This window comes from Bubalus kerabau, chromosome 9, assembly GCF_029407905.1.
Source record: "Bubalus kerabau isolate K-KA32 ecotype Philippines breed swamp buffalo chromosome 9, PCC_UOA_SB_1v2, whole genome shotgun sequence".
In the NCBI taxonomy this organism is placed as follows: Eukaryota; Metazoa; Chordata; class Mammalia; order Artiodactyla; family Bovidae; genus Bubalus; species Bubalus kerabau.
In genome coordinates, this window is record NC_073632.1 from 109,369,041 (window position 1) to 109,391,089 (window position 22,049).

Genomic DNA, 22,049 nt, shown 5'->3' on the forward strand with positions numbered 1-22,049 from the left:
CCACTGAAAAACCATAGCCTTGACTAGATGGACCTTTGTTGGCAAAGTAATGTCTCTGCTTTTGAATATGCTGTCTAGGTTGGTCATAGCTTTTCTTCCAAGGAGTAAGCATCTTTTAATTTAATGGCTGCAGTCACCATCTGCAGTGATTTTGGATCCCAGAAAAATAAAGTCTGACACTGTTTCCCCATCTATTTGCCATGAATGATGGGATCAGATGCCATGATCTTTGTTTTCTGAATGTTGAGTTTTAAGCCAACTTTTTCACTCTCCTCTTCACTTTCTGCCATAAGGGTGGTGTCATCTGCATATCTGAGGTTATAAATATCTTAAAAAAAGAATAAATCTAATCAAGGAGGTAAAGACCTTGTACTCAGGAAACTATAAGACACTGATGAATGAAATCCAATATGATACAAACAAATGGGAAGATACACCATGCTCGTGGTTTGAAAGAATTAAAATTGCTCAAATTACCATACTTCCCAGGGCAATCTACATATTCAATGCAATCACTATCAAAATATCAATGGCATTGTTCTCAGACCTAAAACATACCATATATAGTTTTAGAATAAAAATGTCTGCTGTCAAAATATAGGTGTTTGCTTGGAAATGAGCACAATTCAGAACAGCTCCCTGGGGTCAGGATTGTGGAGAATACGACAGGAAGATGTTTAAAGAGGGGACTTGGTTTTGCGCAACAGAGATTAAGATGCACATTGCACTGTTCTTTGAAATTCTCGTATATGTTTTATTAGAAATTATTAAAAAGAAGATGCATGGAAAAAAGACAATACAAAAATGATTGCAATCAAAGTCATGAGTCCACGAATGTCCTGGGAACTTCTTGTAGGGTCCAGGATTCAAGCTCCTGATTTGAAAAACTTGACACTGTTAGCAGATCTGTTTGTATTACAGCTGTTGAGTGGCTCAGTCGTGTTTTGCCTCCCAATGGACTGCTGCCCGCCAGGCTCCTCTGTCCTTGGGAATTCCCAGGCAAGAATACCGGAGTCGGTTGTCACGCCCTCCTCCAGAGGATCTTCCCGACCCAGGGACTGAACCCTCGTCTCCTGCACTGACAGGCGGATTCTTTACTAATGACCACTGGGAGGCTCTTTTTCCTCCATCGAGGGCTGTATCTGAGGAATGGCGTGATTCTGCTGGGCTGCCCTCTGTTTCTGCAATGGAAGAGTGGGGTAGGAAAAAAGGGGAGTTGAATGGAGAAGGAGGGACAGTCCTTCAACAGCCACTGTTTCTGCGCCTTGAGCTGACTTCACGTTCACAGAGCCCATTCTGGCGGGAGATTCCCTGGCCGGCTCCCCACGCTGGGGTCAACTGTTTTTTCCATATTGATGACTCACAGCCCCGACAGAGCACAGTAGCCAGTCCCTAGCAACCAGGCATCATTTTCCCGACATTTCCTGGTTCTCTAGATTCCTGTGGAAAACGTTATTGTCTTCTTGCTTTAATCTTTGTGTGACGTAGCAAAAGCTTCACAGCTTTTCTGCCATCTTATTGGCAGGAGTGGATGTGGACTGAGCCAAAACAAGAGGAAAGAAACAGTTACAGACCCCAATTCCTCAAACCGTCAGACTGCTTTCATATTTTCTTCAGCCCTAAAAGACAACTAGCAGGCGTCATCTCAGCTTCCTCTTGGTGTTACTAAATGCTTCCTGGTCTCCAGGGTTGGGATGGACCTTGGACCAGCCACACCAAGTTCACGTGGCCTCCAGATTCCAGATGCTGGCATCAAACATCCAGTAAAGTACTGCAGAGAGCAAGGTGAACAGGAACGGCTGGTTTGCGGACAGATAAAAAACAGAAGAAGGGACTGCCCTGGTGGTCCAGCCGTTTAGACGTCACCTTCCACTGCAGGTGGTCTGGGTGTGATCCCTGGTTGGGAACCTAAGATGTCTCGAGGCCCAAAAGACATAACACAGAAGCAATACTGTAACAAATTCGATAAAGACTTTACAAATGGTCCACATAAAAAAAGAACCTTCCCGAAAAGGGGGGGGGAGGAAAATTGAGCTGTTTTTCTAACAATTCTTCTTCTAAACCTGGTTAACCTGGCACAGCTGCCTCCAGCTTTCCGACCTCATCGTCCCGGGCAGGGCTTCGTCCCATTGAAATTCTCCCTCCTCGCTGTCAGTCCGTTGAGGCTGTATTGGTTCTTCCATGCTGCACCCCGTGGTTTTGCCAGCTTCTTGCCTTTCTGATCAGTGAATGACAGTCCTTGGGGTCTTCCTTGGTGGGCCAGTGGTTAGGACTCAGCACTTCCACTGCAATGACCCAGGTTCAGTACCTGGTCAGAGAACTAAGAGCCCACAAAACTCAGGGTGTGGCCCAAACATACGACGACAGTCCCTCTGATTCCTACGCCCTCTCCTGGGCCTCCCCTCAAAGTCCTCTAAATAATCCCATCCATTCTTTGACTTCATGACTCACCACCCATGGCCAGCAACTCCTAGACTTACAAACCCAGTTCAGGCTTCCTTAAACAGCTGTTTGACAAAATCCATATGTGAGTCTCACGGTGACACCCAGCAACACACCTACACTCATCTGTCCCACCTGATGCATCTCCCCCACCTTCACCAGCTCCAAGAATCCTGCCACCATCTCCCCTCTTGATTGTTACAGACTTGCATGTCACTCTTGAAATTGAGGGTAGTCATCAGTTAGATCATTAAATTGTGCACGTGCGTGGGCGCTCAGTCGTGTCCAACTCTTTTTACCCCAAAGACTGTAGCCCTCCAGGCTCCTCTGTCCACGGGATTCTCCAGGCAAGAATACTGGAGTGCGTTGCCATTTCCTTCTCCAGGGGATCTTCCCAACCCAGAGATTAAACCCACATCTCTTGCATCTCCTGCACTGGCAGGCAGGTTCTTTACCACTGAGTCACCATTAAACTGCAGCTTGCTTGATAAAAAATGAACCGGAAACTGCCTTCACTGATGAGCTTCATTTAATTGTTGTTACAAAAACTTGCACGTCCTGCAAGTATTGCATGGCCTAAACAATAAAGTGTTTGCCTGAGTTATTTTTCTGGTGCTTGGAGTCTGCTGTGTCCAGTTCCAGCTCAAGCTGGTTAAGACTGGTTGGGAGCCCTGGCCCTCCAAATGGGCATGTGCAAGCATCATATAAGAGACCCTTTGAGGTCAGATAGCCAAGAGCTCCACCCTCTCAGCAGGCTCACCTGCCATTTCCTGAGCAGGCGTGCGGTGAAGAGGCCTGAGGCCCACTGACCTCTGTGCAGATCTCAGCTCCGCCTCCTGAGGGGAAAGGCTCAGGATATTTACGGGAAAAAGAAAATATCTGAGGTGTGCGGAGGTTTGAGGCGGTCTGAGGTGTGCGGAGCCTGGAGAAAGGTGATGTGAGATTTGTTCTCCGATCTCCCGTGGGGCTGCCTCCAGTTTAAACTCCCTTTTCTGCAGCAGCCTCAGCATCTCAGCGTGCACTGAGCAAACGGACCTGGTTCCGGGACACTCAGCCCCTCCGCCGCGTCCCCGCCCCTCCGCTCCACCGAATCTCGTTCACCCTTCCCTGGATACCTCCCTCTAGGCTGGCCTGCAGGCGCCTTGGGGCACAGGAAGGCAGCCTTCCTCCTGACACGACACAGAATTCAGGGGTGGGCGGGTTCTGTTCCACCAGCATCATTTTCTGGAGGAGGGCGGGATGCCGTCACCATGGCGACAGCAACTCAGTCCAGGGGCCCGGGAGTGATGGGTGATGACCGCCTGGGGCTGGGGTGGGGGACGTGCTGGGGCTGAGGACTTGGCGGGGGTCCGGAGGACCCCAGATTTCTGCAGCAGGTGGGAGCTGTCCCTGAGCACACCTGGGTCCCTGCCACCTCCAGGGAAATACCGAGAAAGGGATGCCTCGATTTTCCAGTTGCTGAAGTAATGGCGGTGTGAAAACCAGCACCTTCCTGACACAGCTGACATCACCGCCCACCACCGCGGGCCCAGCAGGCAGGGAGGAGGGCGGACACTTAGAAACAGCCCCCGGAGGTTTGTTTGTGTGCCGTCTCCAAGACTGCTCCACAGACACACAGGCTCCTTGTCCATTTGAGCGGCAGCGCTGCAGTAAGAGCACGTGGAGTCAGCTGGCAAGGTTGTACTCCCCAAATTCCCAGAGCTGCTCTGGGGCACGTACAGAAGCTGAGTCAGAGCTCGGAGCAGGGCCTGGGTGACTGATGCGAAGTCTGCAGCGGGGCTCCAGGCTGACTGAGGTGCAGGCGTCAAGGGGTGCTGGGAGCAGGAGGGGGCTCGGCCCCTGAGGAAGGGTCCTCTGTGGGCTGGAGCCCCCTTAGCCTCCCAGGCCGAGCCAGGCCGGTGGGTTAGGATCAGAACCAAGTGCCTGCAGCCAGGCTTGCAGGACCACTGTGGCTAAAAGGCTTCCCAAGGAGAGCCCCGGACTTGGGGAAGGGGGAGGTCGGGACTGTGTGCATTAATTATTAACCAATTAATATTAATTATGGGCTTTATTTGGAGAAGGCAATGGCACCCCACTCCAGTACCCTTGCCTGGAAAATCTGATGGACGGACAAGCCTGGTAGGCTACAGTCCATGGGGTCGCAAAGAGTCGGACGCGACTGAGCGACTTCACTTTGACTTTCACTTATGGATTTTATTGCACAAATTCCCTGCTACCTGTGAAACGCGTTCTCTTCATTGGCAGAATGAGGTTAAGAACCACTTCATAAATTGTAGTAAAGACTAAAAATGCAATGGTTAAGCTTTTCCTAACTGGGTTTTCCTGATGGATGAACTAAATGACCGGACACATTGTATCCTTTCTGCACCTGTGTACCCTGCTCCTGGTTAAAAGACCCTGATCTTTATTTCCCTTTTAACTTCACTCTTGCCGAAATGACACTTTTGATTGGGAAACACATTCACACACACATATATATATTTCCCCAACCCAAAAGCTTTATTTTGGCATGGGTGAAGCTAAAAGGAAAATTCTACTTTTCTTGTCTTTTCTATTTTGTGGTGTTTGGGTCCTTTTAAAGAAATTTTTTGCCAAACTCAAGGTTACTAAGATTGTTTCCTCTGTTCTCTTCTAGAAGTTACATAGTTTTATCTGTTACCTTTGGGTCTAGGACTTGTCTAAAATTGATGCTTCAAATGGTGTGAAGGCGTTTATGCTTTTGCTTTTGTTTTTATGTGGCTACCAGTTGTCCCAGAACCATTCACTGAGGAGATTAGCTTTGAATTCCCATTGTACCTTTGTCAACTAACTAGCTTCATGGATCTTTTTTATAGTTTCTATTCAATTGAGCTGAATTGATAATATGTCTTGAAATTATTTAGGATTTTGTCCTTTTTCAATGTCACTTTGACCATATTAGGTCATTTCCATTTAAAATTTACAGTTAGCTTTTCAACATCTAACAAAAAGGCCTGCTGGGACTGAAACTGCCTTGAATCTATAGATCAGTATGATGAGAACCAGCATCTTAACGACACAGTCATCAGTCTGTGAACATAGTACGTCTCTCCATTTATCTAGGTCTTCGTATTCTCAGCAGTGCCTTGGAGCAAGATACTACAGATAAGATAAACATCCATAATTCGGTAATTTTGTGATGCATCCCTGTTATATCAGTAAGAGACAAGTATTACTAGACAAGATAGAAAGCTCAAATTACAGTAGATTATAAAGAATGGAGTTTTTTAATTAATTAAGTTTAATTGGAGACTAATTACTTGACAATATTGTGGTGGTTTTGCCATACATTAACATGAATCAGCCATGGGTGTACATGTGTCCCCCCATCCTGAACCCATCTCCCACCTCCTCCCCATCCCATCCCTTGGGGTCATCCCAGTGCACCAGCCCTGAGCGCCCTGTTTCATGCATCGAACCTGGACTGGCGATCTCTTTCACATAGGGTAATATTCATGTTTCAATGCTATTCTCTCAAATCAGCCCACCCTCGCCCTCTCCCACAGAGTCCAACAGTCTGTTCTTTACATCTGTGTCTCTTTTGCTGCCTTACATACAAGGCCAGTGTTACCATCTTTCTAAAGAATGGAGTTTAATTTTCTCTAATGTATAAATCCTGCACGAGTTATTGCAAGGTGTGTATGGAAGGCCCAGGATATCTTAACTGACCCAGGTCCTTCTGTATTTCTTCTCTATCTATCTTATCTCCAGGTCCTTCTATATGTCTTCCCTGTCAGTCTTATCACAAGGCCTCCATCTGGGGTCAAGGAGGCTGCTGGGACTACGGTCAGTTTGTCTGCACAGACAAACACAGACACTCAGATGAGGAGGATACTGGGAGCAAAACTGCTGAAGACGCAGTAGAGAAGTTTAGGACACAAGCAGAAGCAAGTAAGAGTGGACATGAACAATAATTCAAACGAAAGTAAAAGTGATGAATTCAACTGACAAGCACATAATGCATAATAAATGTATAGATTATCCCCAGATGGGGAACAAAAGCAACAGAGTGAATGTCAAACTATAAATTACACAGAAGTATGCAAGAAGTTACAAGAAATTTTTGAAATATGCTCTGTAGATTGAAAAGCCCACAACACCCATTGAAAAGCAAGTCATAATTTACTAAAAAGACCAAGACACGAGTTACTGAAAAGCAAAGTAAAGATGAAACTTTTAAGCATCCAGACAAAAAAGACTAAGGCTGTGAAAGTGAAGTATCAGACTGATTCCAAAATAACTCCAAGAAACATTCCATCCATTCATGGAGAAATATCCACAGATTTTCAAAGAAAGAATGTACCTGATGAATTTTCTACCAAGCAGGTGTGTTAGTCACTCAGTCGTGTCTGACTCTTTGTGACCCTATGGGCTATAGCCCACCAGGTTCCTCTGCTCATGGCATTCTCCAGGCAAGAACACTGGAGTGGGTTGCCATTTCCTTCTCTACCTGCCAAAGTATCATTTAAATATAAAAAGATACAATTGGAAGTATAAAGTAACTGCTAGAACAAAATATTTATACAATTATCCAGCTTACTAGAAGTATACCCATAAGACAAACGAACCACAAAAACAAACACATATCAGTTTATTGGGAAATATGTTTTAAATAAGCGATAAAAAGGGTTATTTGTAGTTGTTCAGTCACTAAGTCCTGTCTGATCCTTTGTGCTCCCATGGACTGCAGCACACCAGGCTTCCTGTTCACTGTCTCTTAAGTTTGCTCAAACTCATGTCCACTAAGTCACTGATGCCATCCAATCATCTCATCCTCTGTCGCCCCCTTCTCCTCCTGTCCTTAATCTTTCCCAACATGAGGGTCTTTTCAGTGAGTTGACTCTTCTCATCAGGTGGCCAAAGTATTGGAGCTTCAGCCTCAGTCCTTCCAATGAATACTCAGGGTTGATTTCCTTTAGGATTGAGTGGTTTGATCCCACAGTCCAGGGGACTCTCAGGAGTCTTCTCCAACACCCCAATGGGAAATCATCAATTTTTTGGCTCTCAGCCTTCCTTATGGTCCAGCTCTCACGTGTACTGACTACTAGAAAAACCATAGCTTTGACTCGATGGACTTTTGTTGGCAAAGTCATGTCTCTGCTTTTTAATATGCTGTCTAGGTTTGTCATAACTTTTCTTCCAAGGAGCAACTGTCTTTTAATTTCATCACCGCAGTCACTGTCCGCAGTGATTTTGGAGCCCTAGAAAATAAAATCTGCCATTGTTTCCATTGTTCCCATTCTTTCCCCATCTATTTTCATGGATGGATGCCATGATCTTAGTTTTATGAATGTTGAGTTTTAAGCCAGCTTTTTCACTCTCCTCTTTCACTTTCATCAAGAGGCTCTTTAGTTCCTGTTCAATTTCTGCTGTAAGGGTAGTATTATCTGCATACCTGAAGTCGTTGATATTTTTCCAGACAACCTTGATTCCAGCTTGTGCTTCATCCAGCCTGGAACATTAAAAATCATGACAAAATACTTTTATCCTCCATAGCAATCAATGCAATTAAAACTAATCTCATTTTAAAAATGTGTGTGTGTGTGTGTGAGTCGCTCAGTTGTGTCCGATTCTGCGATCCCATGAACTGTAGCCTGCCAGGCTCCGCCGCCCATGGGATTTTCCAGGCAAGAATACTGGAGTGGATTGCCATTCCCTTCTCAGACTCTCAAATTAGATCAAAAGAGAAACCTAGCATAAAATATAGAAAAAACTAAAAAATAAAACCACCTAAAACAAAGCTCACCTGAGTGAGAAGCTGGTAATGACTTTGCCTGAGAAATGGGACCACTGTCTGCAGTGAGACAATGACCTTCTTCTCCACGGATGACACTCCATATAAAAGGTCTCGATTTAGTGTTTTCAAGAACCGGGAAGACACAGTCAGCTAGTTAAACAAGAACTGCACAACCGGTATTGGTGGGACCTATCTGGAAAAGGCATTTAAATTCAAATTATTTTTAAAACTAGGTGACCAAATGAAATATTTCTGCAAGTGGATACACAGGTCAAGAGTTTCTGATCTCAGTATTTTTACTTAAGGGAAAAAAGTGTTTACATAGGAGATAAAGTGAGGAAGTCAAATTACGGTTGCGGTGATGGGGGAGGGTGGGAGAAAGTTCTGAAGGAGACAGTCTATGGGGGGAGTGGTTGTGGGAGACCGGGCAGGACCAGGAAGGTCAGCAGGGGTGGGCTGTGCAGAGGGCAGTGGGCAGCGCATCTTAGCATTGTAGTCACTGAAGTCACCATACCCATCCCATTACACAGACAGCTTCATATTGTAACTTCTTTATCCACCACTGTGCTCTGTACTTGCAAGAGAGACTGCCTGGAGTCACAGAAAATCATCAGCTTTAGAGTCAGACGAGCATGGACTCAATCCTGGTCAGCTACAGCCACCCACGTCCACAACAGCTGTGCTCTCTGGCTTCTATCAAATACATTAAAATCTATGAGATATTGAGGGCAGTGTTACAGAAGTCAACATTTATCCTCAGGACCAAACATGGGACGAAGGGCAAGCCTCAGCCCCCAGGATGCTGGCCAGCATCCTCTCTCCCAGGGACCCCAGCTCATGTCCCTCCCACTGTGTCTCCGTCTTCACTTTTCATAGATTTCCAGTTGCAAGACTTTCCTTTAACCAGGTGAAGCATCAAGAACAAGGGCCCCTACGCACTTGCGCACAGTTGCCTTTGCAAGTTGCTAAATCAGCTATTTGTCTGAGGAGCCCTGCAGCCAGATCTGTTTACTCACACGAAGACCAAGCGTTCAAGAGCACACACGGCTTCTGTTTGTCTCCTCTGGAGGGAATGTTCTCACAGCCGGGGCTGCAATAAGCCGAGTCATATATCACCCTTCTAACTTTGACATGTTTGGTCCGCGGCCACCCACCCACACCCAAAAAGAAGACTCCACACTGCCAGTCACATCTAATTAAAGGTTACAGCACTCAGGAGGTGTTTTGTAAACAAACGAAAAACTCATTCTGAAGAGTTCTAACTCAACACGTTTTCTTCCTAAAAATTCCATCAGAAACTTTTTCATGAGTCGTCACCAGGACATGAAGCAAAATATGCACACCAGTGCTAGGTTTGTCCCGGGAGGATTTCAGACCCACCCAAGTTCCAATTAGAAAGCAACCATTAGGTGCCCGGCCACCTCGCCATCCACAGGGGTAACCTGGGTGCAGCTGCTTGGCTGTGCTCATCACCCCGCCTGAGAACACACGGAACGCAGGGGCCAAAGTCCCTGTGACCTCACCTCCAGGAAGCTGGAAACCCATCCCAGTGAATATGGCTCCATCACACCTTCAGGAGAATTAAAATCTTTTCCGTGAAATTCAGTGTTATGCACTGGAAACTGTCTTCAGACGCATTATCCATGGCCTTAAGTCAGCATGATGAAGAAATAAGCCAAACAATTTTCAGAATAATACTTTAAACTTAGGTACATAAGAAATTTTTTGAGCAACTGAGCTGTGTCATCCTGTTTGAAACATATGCTGTCATACCATAAAGAGTTACGCTATTTAAAAATAATGCAGAATGACTTTTTAAAAATCTTTTTTATTTTATACTGGAGTACAGCCAAATTAACAGTGTTGTGATAGTGTCAGGCGGACAGCAAAGAGACTCGGCCAGACACATGCATGCTTCCATCCTCCCCCAAACTCCCCTCCCTTCCAGGCTGCCACACAACACTGAGCAGAGTTCCCTGTGCTGCACAGTAGGACGACTTTTAAAATGGCTAATCTAATAACCTAGCTTTAATTTAGTCACCCGAAGTAAAAGGGACCGCATCACATGGGAGCTATCTTGTCCCTGCAAACATCCCAGGCATGAAGTCATGGAAGGATCACAGGCTTCAGAGACTGACACACACCTGGGCTTCACTCCCAGCATTCCATTAATTACCGAAACTTGGACAAGTGTCTGAAAACTCCAAGAAATGGTCAGATTAGAAACACAGGGTTATGTACCCCCTGCCACATACGTACCCATTGCGGGGACAGATCATGATGGGAGGGCTCTTCCCTGTCCATCCTAAGACTGGCCTGTGGATTTCCTTTGCCCCCTCTGATTTTCTGACGTTCACGTCTGGATCTGGCAAGCAGGCTGTTCTGTAGAGGTCCCATGCTTCTGCTGCTAAACTGCATGTAGGAACAGAGCTCCCCAGTGGGCCAGTGTGGAGGTGAACTGAGAACTCGCTGCTGGGTATAACCCCTGGCACAGAGTAAGCGAGTCTGTGGATGTGAGCTATGAGGATCACGTTTTTTCAAGGTCCCGTCCTATTTTTGAAGGGTCAATATCTGTAATAGAAACAGAAAACGAAGGTGTGGAAGAGATGCTATGAAAGCACAGAAGGGGAGACTATCCACGTTATGATCAGAATTTGATCAAGATGGAAGACACGAGGGGAGTAACTACTGAAAATAGAGTTTATCTTCCTACACTTGGTGCTCTTCTACATGAGACTGTTGGTTACAACTGAGACCATCATGGGGCTTCCCTGGTGGCTCAGACAGTAAAGAGTCTGCCTGCAGTGCAGGAGACCTGGGTTCCATCCCTGGGTCAGGAAGATTCCGCAGAGGAGGGCATGGCCACCCACTCCAGTATTCTTGCCTGGAGAATCCCATGCACAGAGGAGCCTGGTGGACTACAGTCCATGGGGTCTCAAAGAGTCAGACATGACTGAGGAACTAACACTAACTAAGGCCATTATGCTAATATATTTCTTTGCAAAATTTACACAGATAAAGTGGACACATTTCCTAAACCAAAAACTGAAGCACAGAATTAAGTAATGGACCAAAATCATTTATTTCTGATAGTGCAGTAAACTAAAAACTGCAACAAAAACCTCCTATTTCATGAGTGCCTGCGATGTTTCTAACACAAGATTTTTAAGATGCAATTAATTTGTGCTTTTAAATACTCTCAAGATGACATTCTTTGACAATGACAAAACTAGGTTATTTCTAATTCTAAAATAATTTAAGTGTGCTCTTTCTTTAATTTCCCTTCAATATATTGACTAGCAATTATTTATAAAAACATCTCAGAAACATCCTTAGTTTACAAATCATTGCTCTTTGGAGATGTTTTGAGGGTACGCAATTTCCTTAAAATATTTTCCCTAAAATGAAACTTAAGTGTTAAAAGGAGTTTCATGATTGCCAATTGTTTTTATAAGAGACACTTTATAAAAGTCAAACATCAGTCATGGCTCAACCACAGCTAATTATCTGTGTCCAAAAACAAGGCTTTAGAAGCTCTGAAATACTTTCTTCAAAAACACGAACTGCTGAGTCGGAACATGCTGCCTGCTGCGTTCCAGGCCACCGCCCATCAGTCACTGGGACCAGAGGAATTTTCCTCAACGCTGTCTGAACTATGTGTTTTTCCTGATGAGAAAATTCTCCTACATGGGTGAGGAATGGCGTTCGTTTCCACACTGGGCTGCTAAGAACAGAGTTCACACAAAAAGCCTGGGTGGAGATGCTGCCTGCAATTGAGAGCAAGACCGCACAGCCGGGGCCCCTGTGTATGCAGGCCTCAGGGAAGCCCCGATTCCCGCCAGAGAGAGGTCAGCGTGCTGGGTCTGCTCTTGCCTCTGTCCGATGAATCAACAAAAATGATTTCAATAAAATCTTGACCTTTGACAAGAAAGTGTCATGTCCAAATATTGCCATAGAAATGGTGCATCCACATTCTGAGTTGTTCAGCTGCTAAGAAGTGTCCAACTCTGGGACCCCATGGACTGCGGGAAGTTGCTTAAAAGAACGTGACTCAGTCAGAAACACCCTGGAAGCCCTTTCTGGGCTGGAGGAAACTATCTGAGGAGCAAGGTCATGAGAAATCTGTTCTACACCTCACGTAATTTTTCGAACCATTTTTTGTCTGTCTTCTAACATGTTACTAAGCAACATTACTAAGCAGAAAATGAGGCAGAATTCTCACTTCCAGAAAATTAGAGCTAAGTCCAAAGCCATGAAAAAGGATGAGAATGAAGCTCCAATACATGGTACCATCTGAGCAGGTGCAGGGACAACATTATGCCGATAACGGTGCTATTCGTGAAGGACCCTGAAAAACACCCCCTTGGCCACCACCATCACTCGTGTCGTATCGGAAGTTCCATTTCCTAGGGAAACTTGAGTTTTCTGCACATTTGCTCACTACTCAGCCCTCCTTACCTTGCCTCCCACTACTACAGAGGTTATAGAAGTGATTTGTAGAGATTTTCTCAGCCTCCTAAGAAGCAGCAGCCTTGGGACATAGTTCTGGGAATGAAACTCAGATAAGCAGGTAACGGATGTTTTTCCTTCTCTCTTTCTTCCTGCTTGAAACATGGCTGGGGGCCTGGAAATGTAGCAGTCCCTCAGAAGGGTGTAAACAGCAGGGTCAAGTTCAAGGCAGCAGAGATCGTGGAGCAGAGAAAAGAATCTGGATCCCTGTGAGCAACATGAAGCCTCACTGTAAATCCCGGATTTCCTCTCCAGCTTCTCATTATGTGTTGTTAAGAAGGTCCCAGCTTTACCCGGGACTATTAGAGGTTTGTTGGTTTTGCAAAACTCATGCCACTCTTGAATATAAATAAATTCTAATCAGAGCTTCAGATCCCTTATATATTAAATCAAGTCGGAATACCCCTTGAGCCATGTGGACCTGGAGTGCTGATGGGCTGCATGGAAGGGTCTAGAGTGACGGGCATATCGACCTTCTCCCTGCCTGCAGACCGCGGGCCTCGATTTCAGAGCGGCACTGCTGCAGGGCCCGGGGCTGAGACGCGAAGCTGCACCTGACTGCAAGCACGGGTCGGGGAAGGCGACGGCGCCCACTCCAGTCCTCCTGCCTGGAACATCCCATGACGGAGGAGCCTGCTGGGCTGCAGTCCGTGGGTCTCTAAGAGTCGGACACGACTGAGCGACTTCACTTTTCACTTTCATGCATTGGAGAGGGAAATGGCAACCCACTCCAGTGTTCTTGCCTGGGAAATCCATGGACAGATTTAGTCCAGGCTACAGCTGATGGGGTCCCAAAGAGGTGGACACGACTGAACAACCGAGCACAGCACAATGCATTTTCAGGGACGGTTTCTCTCCCTCCCAGTGTCTGTCCCTCAGGCAGAAGACAGATGTTAAGAGTTTTTCAAATTGGAAAAAAAAATTTTTTTTACTAAAAATTCTATCAATCACCAAAGGACAAACATTTTTTGGAGCTCTTCTTGCAGAGTGAAATACAAAAGTGAGAGGGGCGTGCTCCCCCCGACACGCCAGCCGTATTTCACTTTCGTCACTGCAAACGTCCCAGGGCAACCAGGGAGCCTCCAGGCAGGGGCAGCTCCAGTCAAAGTCTTCCGTTTTCAGCCAGAGGTGGCAACTTGGAGATGTTCAATCCTTGGGTCAGGAAGATCTCCTGGAGTAGGAAATGGCAACGCATTCCAGTGTTCTTGCCTGGAAAATCCCACGGACAGAGGAGCCTGGAGGGCTACAGTACCTGGGGTCACAGAGTCGTACACGACCGCGCACGGACAGAAAGCATGGCCTTACCCTCTGCTTTTGAAAGCTGGCCAGGAAAAAAAATCTCATTTTATGTAAAGATGAGCAATGAAAGAACTAAACAGCTCAATATCTAAACATTTAAATCAGGGGGGGAAATCAGACGAAAGAAAATGGAAAGCATTTTGTAGATCAGTAACACATCAGAGGGGGTTTTGACTCTGGTTTAAATTTTTTAAAAAAGTTGTCAGAGACCATTGATTTTAACTTAACAAGAAAAGGGAGATAAGCTACAAAATGATAGCACTTGTTTAGAATTCTGAAGACACAAAGACACATAAGAAAGTGACGAGCTGTCCGTAGGAGGGAAGACACCCAAGAATGCACTCATCCATAGCAGAATGGTAAGGCCAGGGCGAATCTACCATGGATGAGGCTAAGAAGAAACAGTCAAAGTTTTTACACCTGCATGTGAGCTGGATAGAATCCTGGGAGCCCAAGTCTCAGATCCTTTCTGCACCGAACCACCAACCATTCTCCACGGGCCTCCACTGAGCGCTTCCCTGGGTGCTGAGAGCAAATGCTGATCAGAGAACAAGAGCTCACAGGGAGCTCAGTCAGGTGCGTGGGGTCTCACCCAGGTACAAGGAATCCCTTTCTGAAGTCCAGAGGTGCACAGAGAGCTGTGAGCATGCCGTCTTAGGTGTTCTGAGCCTTTAGAGATGGCAGGGCAACAGCACAGATGTGAAATAGCTGAGACAGGTTCTGGAACCACACCCATGTTCAAATCCCATCCATCAAAATACATAAGCCAGTAGTGAACTGAATCACACAGAAACAGCAGCCAACCTCAGACTGCCCTGAACTATAGATCAGACTGACATCCTTACCTCAGCCCAAGAGAACAACAGCTTGCCTCTGTCTGCAGGTAAATATCATCTACTTCTAGTTCAGTTCAGTTCAGTCGCTCAGTCGTGTCTGAATCTTTGAAACCCCATGGACTGCAGCATGCCAGGCCTCCCTGTCCATCACCAACTTCCGGAGTCCACCCAAACTCATGTCCATTGAGTCGGTAATGCCATCCAACCATCTTATCCTCTGTCGTCCCCTTCTCCTCCTGCCCTCAATCTCTCCCAGCATCAGGGTCTTTTCCAACGAGTCAGTTCTTCACATCAGGTGGCCAAAGTATTGGAGTTTCAGCTTCAACATCAGTCCTTCCAATGAACACCCAAGACTGATCTCCTTTAGGATGGACTGGTTGGATCTGCTTGCAGTCCAAGGGACTCTCAAGAGTCTTCTCCAACACCACAGTTCAAAAGCATCAGTTCTTCGGTGCTCAGCTTTCTTTATAGTCCAACTCTCACATCCATACATGACCACTGGAAAAACCATAGGCTTGACTAGATGGACCTTTGTTGGCAAAATAATGTCTCTACTTTTTAATATGCTGTCTAAGCTGCTAAGTCACTTCAGTCGTGTCCAACTCTGTGTGACCCCATAGACAGAAGCCCACTAGGCTCCCCTGTCCCTGGGATTCTCCAGGCAAGAACACTGGAGGGGGTTGCCATTTCCTTCTCCAATGCATGAAAGCAAAAAGTGAAAGTGAAGTTGCTCAGTCCTGCCCGACTCTTATCGACCCCATGGACTGCAGCCTACCAGGCTCCTCCGTCCATGGGATTTTCCAGGCAAGAGTACTGGAGTGGGGTGCCATTGCCTTCTCCGAATATGCTATCTAGGTTGGTCATAACTTTTCTTCCAAGGATCAAGTATCTTTTAATTTCATGGCTACAGTCACCATCTGCAGTGATTTTGGAGCCCAAAAAAATAAAGCCTGACACTGTTTGCCCATCTATTTGCCATGAAGTGATGGGACTGGACGCCATGATCTTGGTTTTCTGAATGTTGAGCTTTAAGCCAACTTTTTACTCTCCTCTTTCACTTTCATCAAGAGGCTCTTTAGTTCTTCTTCACTTTCTGCCACAAGGGTGGTGTCATCGGCATATCTGAGGTTATTGACATTTCTCCCAGCAATCTTGATTCCAGCTTGTGCTTCATCCAGCCCAACATTTCTCATGATGTACTCTGTATATAAGTTAAATACTCAGGGTAACAATATATAGCCTTGATGTACTCCTTTCCCTATTTGGAACCAGTCTGTAGTTCCATGTCCAGTTCTAACTGTTGCTTCCTGACCTGCATACAGGTTTCTCAAGAGGCAGGTCAGGTGGCCTGGTATTCCCATCTCTTGAAGAATTTTCCACAGTTTGTAGTGATTCACAGAGTCAAAGGCTTTGGCATAGTCAATAAAGCAGAAATAGATGTTTCCTGGAACTCTCTTGCTTTTTTGATGATCCAATGGATGCTGGCAGTTTGATCTCTGGTTCCTCTGCCTTTTGTAAAACCAGCTTGAACATCTGGAAGTTCACGGTTCACGTATTGTTGAAGCCTGGTTTGGAGAATTTTGAGCATTAGTTTACTAGCGTGTGAGGTGAGTGCAATTGTATGGTAGTTTGAGCATTCTTTGGCATTGCCTTTCTTTGGTATTGGAATGAAAACTGACATTTTCCAGTCCTGTGGCCACTACTGAATTTTCCAAATTTGCTGGCATATTGAGTGCAGCACTTTCACAGCATCATCTTTTAAGATTTCAAATAGCTCAACTGGAATTCCATCACCTCCACTAGCTTTGTTCATAGTGATGCCTTCTAAGGCCCACTTGACTTCACATTCCAGGATGTCTGGCTCTAGATGACTGATCACACCATCGTGATTATCTGGGTCATGAATGTTGGGAATTTTCTCCCTGGGACTTGGAAGTGATGAAACTGAAAAAAGGACACTTGGACAGTCTCTTGCAAGGACTGACAAGTTTATTTCTGCAGTCAAGCCTTTTTATAGAAGTAGGAACAAAGAGCTTAGAGTATACAGCCAGCAGAGCATGTACGGGGTTAACACCTAATCATTAAAAATATTTCAAGGATAGCGTGCTCTAAGTGACCCATGTGCTTATCCCATAACCCGTTTTCTCAAGCAACATTAATATTATTAATTAATTTTTATTAAATTAATATTTATTATTAATTAAACATTAATGTTTATTATTAAATCTTGGCACTGGGCATAACCAAAGGCAGGAGATGTTTTTCTGCCCGAGCACACCAAGCTGGGGTATTTCTGGCCCTTCGCCATTTTCCCAAGGACTTCCTCCAACCGGCTATTTTGTACTGGGCTTCCCAACAATGAAGATCTTTTTTTGTACAGTTCTTCTGTGTATTCTTGTCAGCTCTTCTTAATATCTTCTGCTTCTGTTAGGTCTACACCATTTCTGTCCTTTATCAAGCCCATCTTTGCATGAAATGTTCCCTTGGTATCTCTAGTTTTCTTGAAGAGATCTCTAGTCTTTCCCTATTCTATTGTTTTCCTCTATTTCTTTGCACTGATCACTGATCATCTATTTTAGTCTCTACTATTCTTTTCTACAAAAATATCCAGCAGAAAATCAAAAATTACAAGACATATGAAACAGTAGGAAAAGAAATCATGTTGAAAAAAAAGGAATCATCAGTAAGCAGAGTTTTAAATAGTTTTAAAGAGTCAGAGACTTTAAAATGGCTATGTTAAAAATGTAAAAGTGTACTGTAGGAAAAGATTGCTTGTGTACACATGGAACTCTGCTCAATGTTATATGCACCTGGATGGGAGGAGAGTTTGGGGGAGAATGGATATATGTATATATGGCTTAGTCCCTTCACTGTTCACATTTACCTGAAATTATCACAACACTATTTGTTAATCAGCTACAACCTGCTGCTGTTGCTGCTGCTGCTGCTGCTGCTGCTAAGTCGCTTCAGTCGTGTCCGACTCTGTGCGACCCCATAGACGGCAGCTCACCAGGCTCCCCCATCCCTGGGATTCTCCAGGCAAGAACGCTGGAGTGGGTTGTCATGTCCTTCTCCAATGCATGAAAGTGAAAAGTGAAAGTGAAGTCGCTCAGTCATGTTCAACTCCTAGCGACCCCATGGACTGCAGCCCACTAGGCCCCTCCGTTCATGGGATTTTCCAGGCAAGAGTACTGGAGTGGGTTGCCATTGCCTTCTCCGAATCGGCTACAACCTAATACAAAATTAAAAGTTTTTTAAAAAGAAAAAGATAGCTGTGTAAAGAGACAACTAAATTCAGCAGATAGAACACTAGAAATTTGGACCAATTTCTCGAATGCTAGATGTTAGAAATAAAACTTGTTAGTAATAAATAAATCCTTAGATAGGCTTCCCAGGTGGCCCAGTGGTAAAGAGCCCACCCGCCAGTGCAGGAGACACGGGTTCTATCACTGGGTTGGGAAGATTCGCTGAAGGAGGAAATGGCAATCCACTTCAGTGTTCTTGCCTGGAGAATCCCATGGACAGAGGAGCCTGATGGGCTGCATGCAGTTCATGGGGTCGCAGAGTCAGGCATGACTGAGCAATTGCGCATGTACACACACTGATAGGCTTAATAGTAGACTGGATGTGGCAAAGGAAAGACACAGTGAATTGAAGACAGATCAATGAAAGAGTCCAAACTGAATAAAAAGGAAAAAAAAAAAGTAGAGGAAAAATCAGTCAGGAGCCCACAAAATTTGTGGGACAAGATCAAAAAGTCAAACATCAAACACGCAAATGATTGGAGTCCTAAAGGAAGAGGAGCGATATAACGCCACAGAGAAAACCTGTCAACACACGATAGCTGAGAACACTCCCAAGCTGGTGAAAAACACTAACTCGCAGATACGAAATTCCCAGCCAACTCCAAGCGGGATTACTGCAAAAAATACATGAATAAATAAATTTAGGAACATCACAGTAAAGCTGCTGAGAACGAAAGATAAAGGACAGACCTTAGAAGCAGCAGGAAGTACGTGCGGTGATGAGCACACAGTGTGGTGTGCGATGGTGCTGTGAGCGGCGTCTGACTCTCACCAGAGACCACGGCGGCCAGACGACTAGGGAACGGCCGAAAAACACCCACAGGATATAAACAGGCCAGCAAACGAGAATGCTATTCCTGGTAAAGACAGTATTCCAAGTTGAAAGTGAAATAAAGATGGTCACTGACAAAACCTGAAACGGTTCATCTCCAGCAAACCTATCCTATGAGAAAGGCTGATAGAAATTTCCCAGATGGAACTCCAAATCTGCAGGACATGATGCAGATTACCAGAAAGGGGGAATATCACATCATACACTGATCATTTTAACCAAAAATAATAACAATTTGGGGTCATAAACCTATTATAGACTTCCCAGGTGGCTCAGTGGTAAAGAATCCAGCTACCAATGCAGGAGACATGGCTTTGATCCCTGGGTTGGGAAGATTCCCTGGGGAAGGAAATGGCAACCCACTCCAGTATTCCTGCCTGGGAAATCCCATGGACAGGAAAATCTAGTGGGCTACGGTCCATACAGTCACAACGAGTAGGACATGACTTACTGACTCAACAACAGCAGCAACATATATTTAAAGTGATCAAGAAGAGTCAAGTTGGAGAGCTTTCATTTCTTAAATTCCAGCATTATTATAAAGCAAGACTGAAATAAAGATAGGAAGACAGATCAGTGGAACAGAATAGTCAGGGATAGACCCACACTTGTACGGCCAGTAGTTTTAAACCAATGTAGAAAGCACCCCTTCCTCAAGCCCCCTCCTCGCCCCAGCATCCAGCCAGCCACGGGTCCCTGTGAGGTGGGGTTAAGCCGTGTCTCCTTTGGATACGGTCGTACTGTTATCAGATGCCTCTATACTCTAACAGTGATAGAATATTCAACAGAGCTCCTCCTGGAACCACCAAGGGTGCTCCGTGCCTCCCTCAGCCTCCCACGTGACTGCACCAGGGAAGCCGCCCGACTTGTTTCGTTGGCTGAGCACACGGGTAGCAAGCGGGGGCTCTGCACGCAGATCCCCTGGCTGCGTCTCCCAACCCTCCGCCCACCATCTATATGACCTGGGACAAGGCATTCCACGCCTCGGCTCTCCACCTGCTTTTCTATGAAATGAGGAGAGGTTTTGTAGGAGGTCAGAGACACACGCAATGCACTTAGAACAGCAGTGGTGGTGGTTTCGTTGATAAGTCGTGTCCGACTCTTGGAGGAGGAAATGGCAACCCACTGCAGTACTCTTGCCTGGAGAATCCCATGGGCAGCGGGGTCTGCTGGGCAGCAATCCAAGGGGTCGCAAAAAGTTGGACAATTGAATGACTTCTCCAGAGGATCTTCCTGACCCAGGAATCAAACCCGGGTGTCCTGCATTGCAGGCAGATTCTTTTACCAACTGAACTATGAGGGAAGCCTCTGAGAACAGTGGCGGGCATATACTACGCACCCCAAAGTGTACAGTTATCGTCTCCGGAGAATTTAAAACTGGGAGTCAGGAGGCTTCCCTGGTGGTCCAGTAGTCATGACCGTCTCTTCCACTGCAGCAGGCACGGGCTTGCGATCCCTGTTGGGGAGCTCAGTTCCGGCATGCTACAAGGCCCAGCCAGAATAAAAACTAATAATGGTGAACTTTTTTAGAGTTTATAAAACTGCGAGTCAGATGGGCGAGCTCCCCCCCAGGCCGGCTGGAAGTTGGTGACGTGTGCTTGGGTGTGGGAAGCCAGCAGCTCTACCATGCGGATTCTTAACGGGGTCTGTTGGGGAGGAGAATCTGGGGGCCTTTATGAGGCCTGAGGGTGGAACAATTGTCTTTCCGTTTGATGTCCGGAGGTTTTTACACCTGAGTCAATGAAGAGCTGGATGAGTCAGCAGTAAACCTTTCTTTCAAGCAGAAAAAGGGGAATAGTGATGGGGGATGGGAAGGCGGACGCCACTGCAAGGAAGCACGGAGTGAGGACCAGGAAGCAGGAGTCCACTCCAGCTTTCCCCGGGGCAGGAGGCTCTGCCGTGAACATGGCCACCGGCATGCCTCTGCAGTCCCTGTGCCGTGGGGGTCCCCCGTGTCCCAGCCCCCTGCACCCACTCACCCCAGGACACCTCGTCTTCCCACGTGGAAGGGTCCCGCTGCAGGTTTTGTTTTGTTTTACCGGTACTTAGTTTTCTCAGGGAGGAAATGACAACCCACTCCAGTACTCTTGCCTGGAAAATCCCATGGACGGAGGAGTCTGGTGGGCTACGGTGAATGGGGTTGCTAAGAGTCAGACACGACTGAGCGACTTCACTTTACTATTCACATTAATATCTTTGTGATTGCACTGCTTTCTCCCTCTTGGTTTTAGAGCCAAATTTTAAACATTCCTAAAAGAGGAATATTTGCTAACAGAGGTCCTCTGTCCATCAGAGGTGGACAGCAATTACAGGTTCCAATGCAGGGCAGGAGGGAAGTGGGGCGAGCTGTCCTCTGCCTGTCTGTGACCGTCTTCAGCTGTCTCCGCCCAGCCGGGCTCAGCAGCAGCTCCCCTCCCAGCAGAGCCAAGCCCTCTTCACAGGCTCTTACATCTCCTTTCCTGGGGGCCTCTTTCCTCCTGTGTGACGCAGTCCCTTCTCTTGGTATACTGTTAATCAAATTTCCTGATGTCTTCTAGGTTAGGCGTCTTCTTCCTGATAAAGTCCACAGCATTTTTCAATTGGCCAGTGGGACAGACTGTGCTCCCGAAAAGTGTGTTCTGGGTAAAACAGATGCATTTTTACTTTATTTCTATGTTCTTTCACTTTGGGGATCTTAGTTCCTGGACCAGGGATTGAACCCACATCCCCTCCAGTGAAAGCACTTAACCACTGGACCGGGCAAGGGAGATCCACAGATTTGTTTTGACAGCACCCAGGTCTTTTCTTTCTGCATCTGGACAGATAAGGAACTTCAACTTCTAGAAGCATAGCCAACTTTCCTGAGGTTCCCAAAGCAAGGGATGAGAATGAACAGTCCTATCCAGGTTTTTTGTACCGAAATTGCTGGCTCCTTGCTCTTTTTGGCTGCCACTGCCCCGCTACATAGCCAAAAGGATGCTATTGGATTTATTAAAATATTAACTCCTTGAATTTGCTCTCTGGGTCACCTTCAGAAACTCCAACATGTCAAAGCCCAGAATGGAGGCCCCATCTCCCCGCAGCCCCCAGCA

At 46.1% G+C, this 22,049-nt stretch overlaps 1 protein-coding gene across 3 annotated transcripts in view; it reads right to left on the reverse strand.

Moving 5' to 3' along the window:
- Nucleotides 1-433: 433 nt before the first annotated feature.
- TBXT (T-box transcription factor T) overlaps nt 434-22,049 on the reverse strand; it is a 33,091-nt gene continuing 11,475 nt past the window's right edge. The window contains exon 3 of one of the 3 annotated variants that reach the window (XR_008697914.1): nt 434-1,181. The gene's annotated coding sequence lies outside the window, so the exon portion shown is untranslated. Of the gene's footprint in view, nt 1,182-10,005; nt 10,769-13,759; nt 13,878-22,049 lie in introns of those variants that run through there. The other 2 variants (XR_008697912.1, XR_008697913.1) reach the window with 2 other exon arrangements.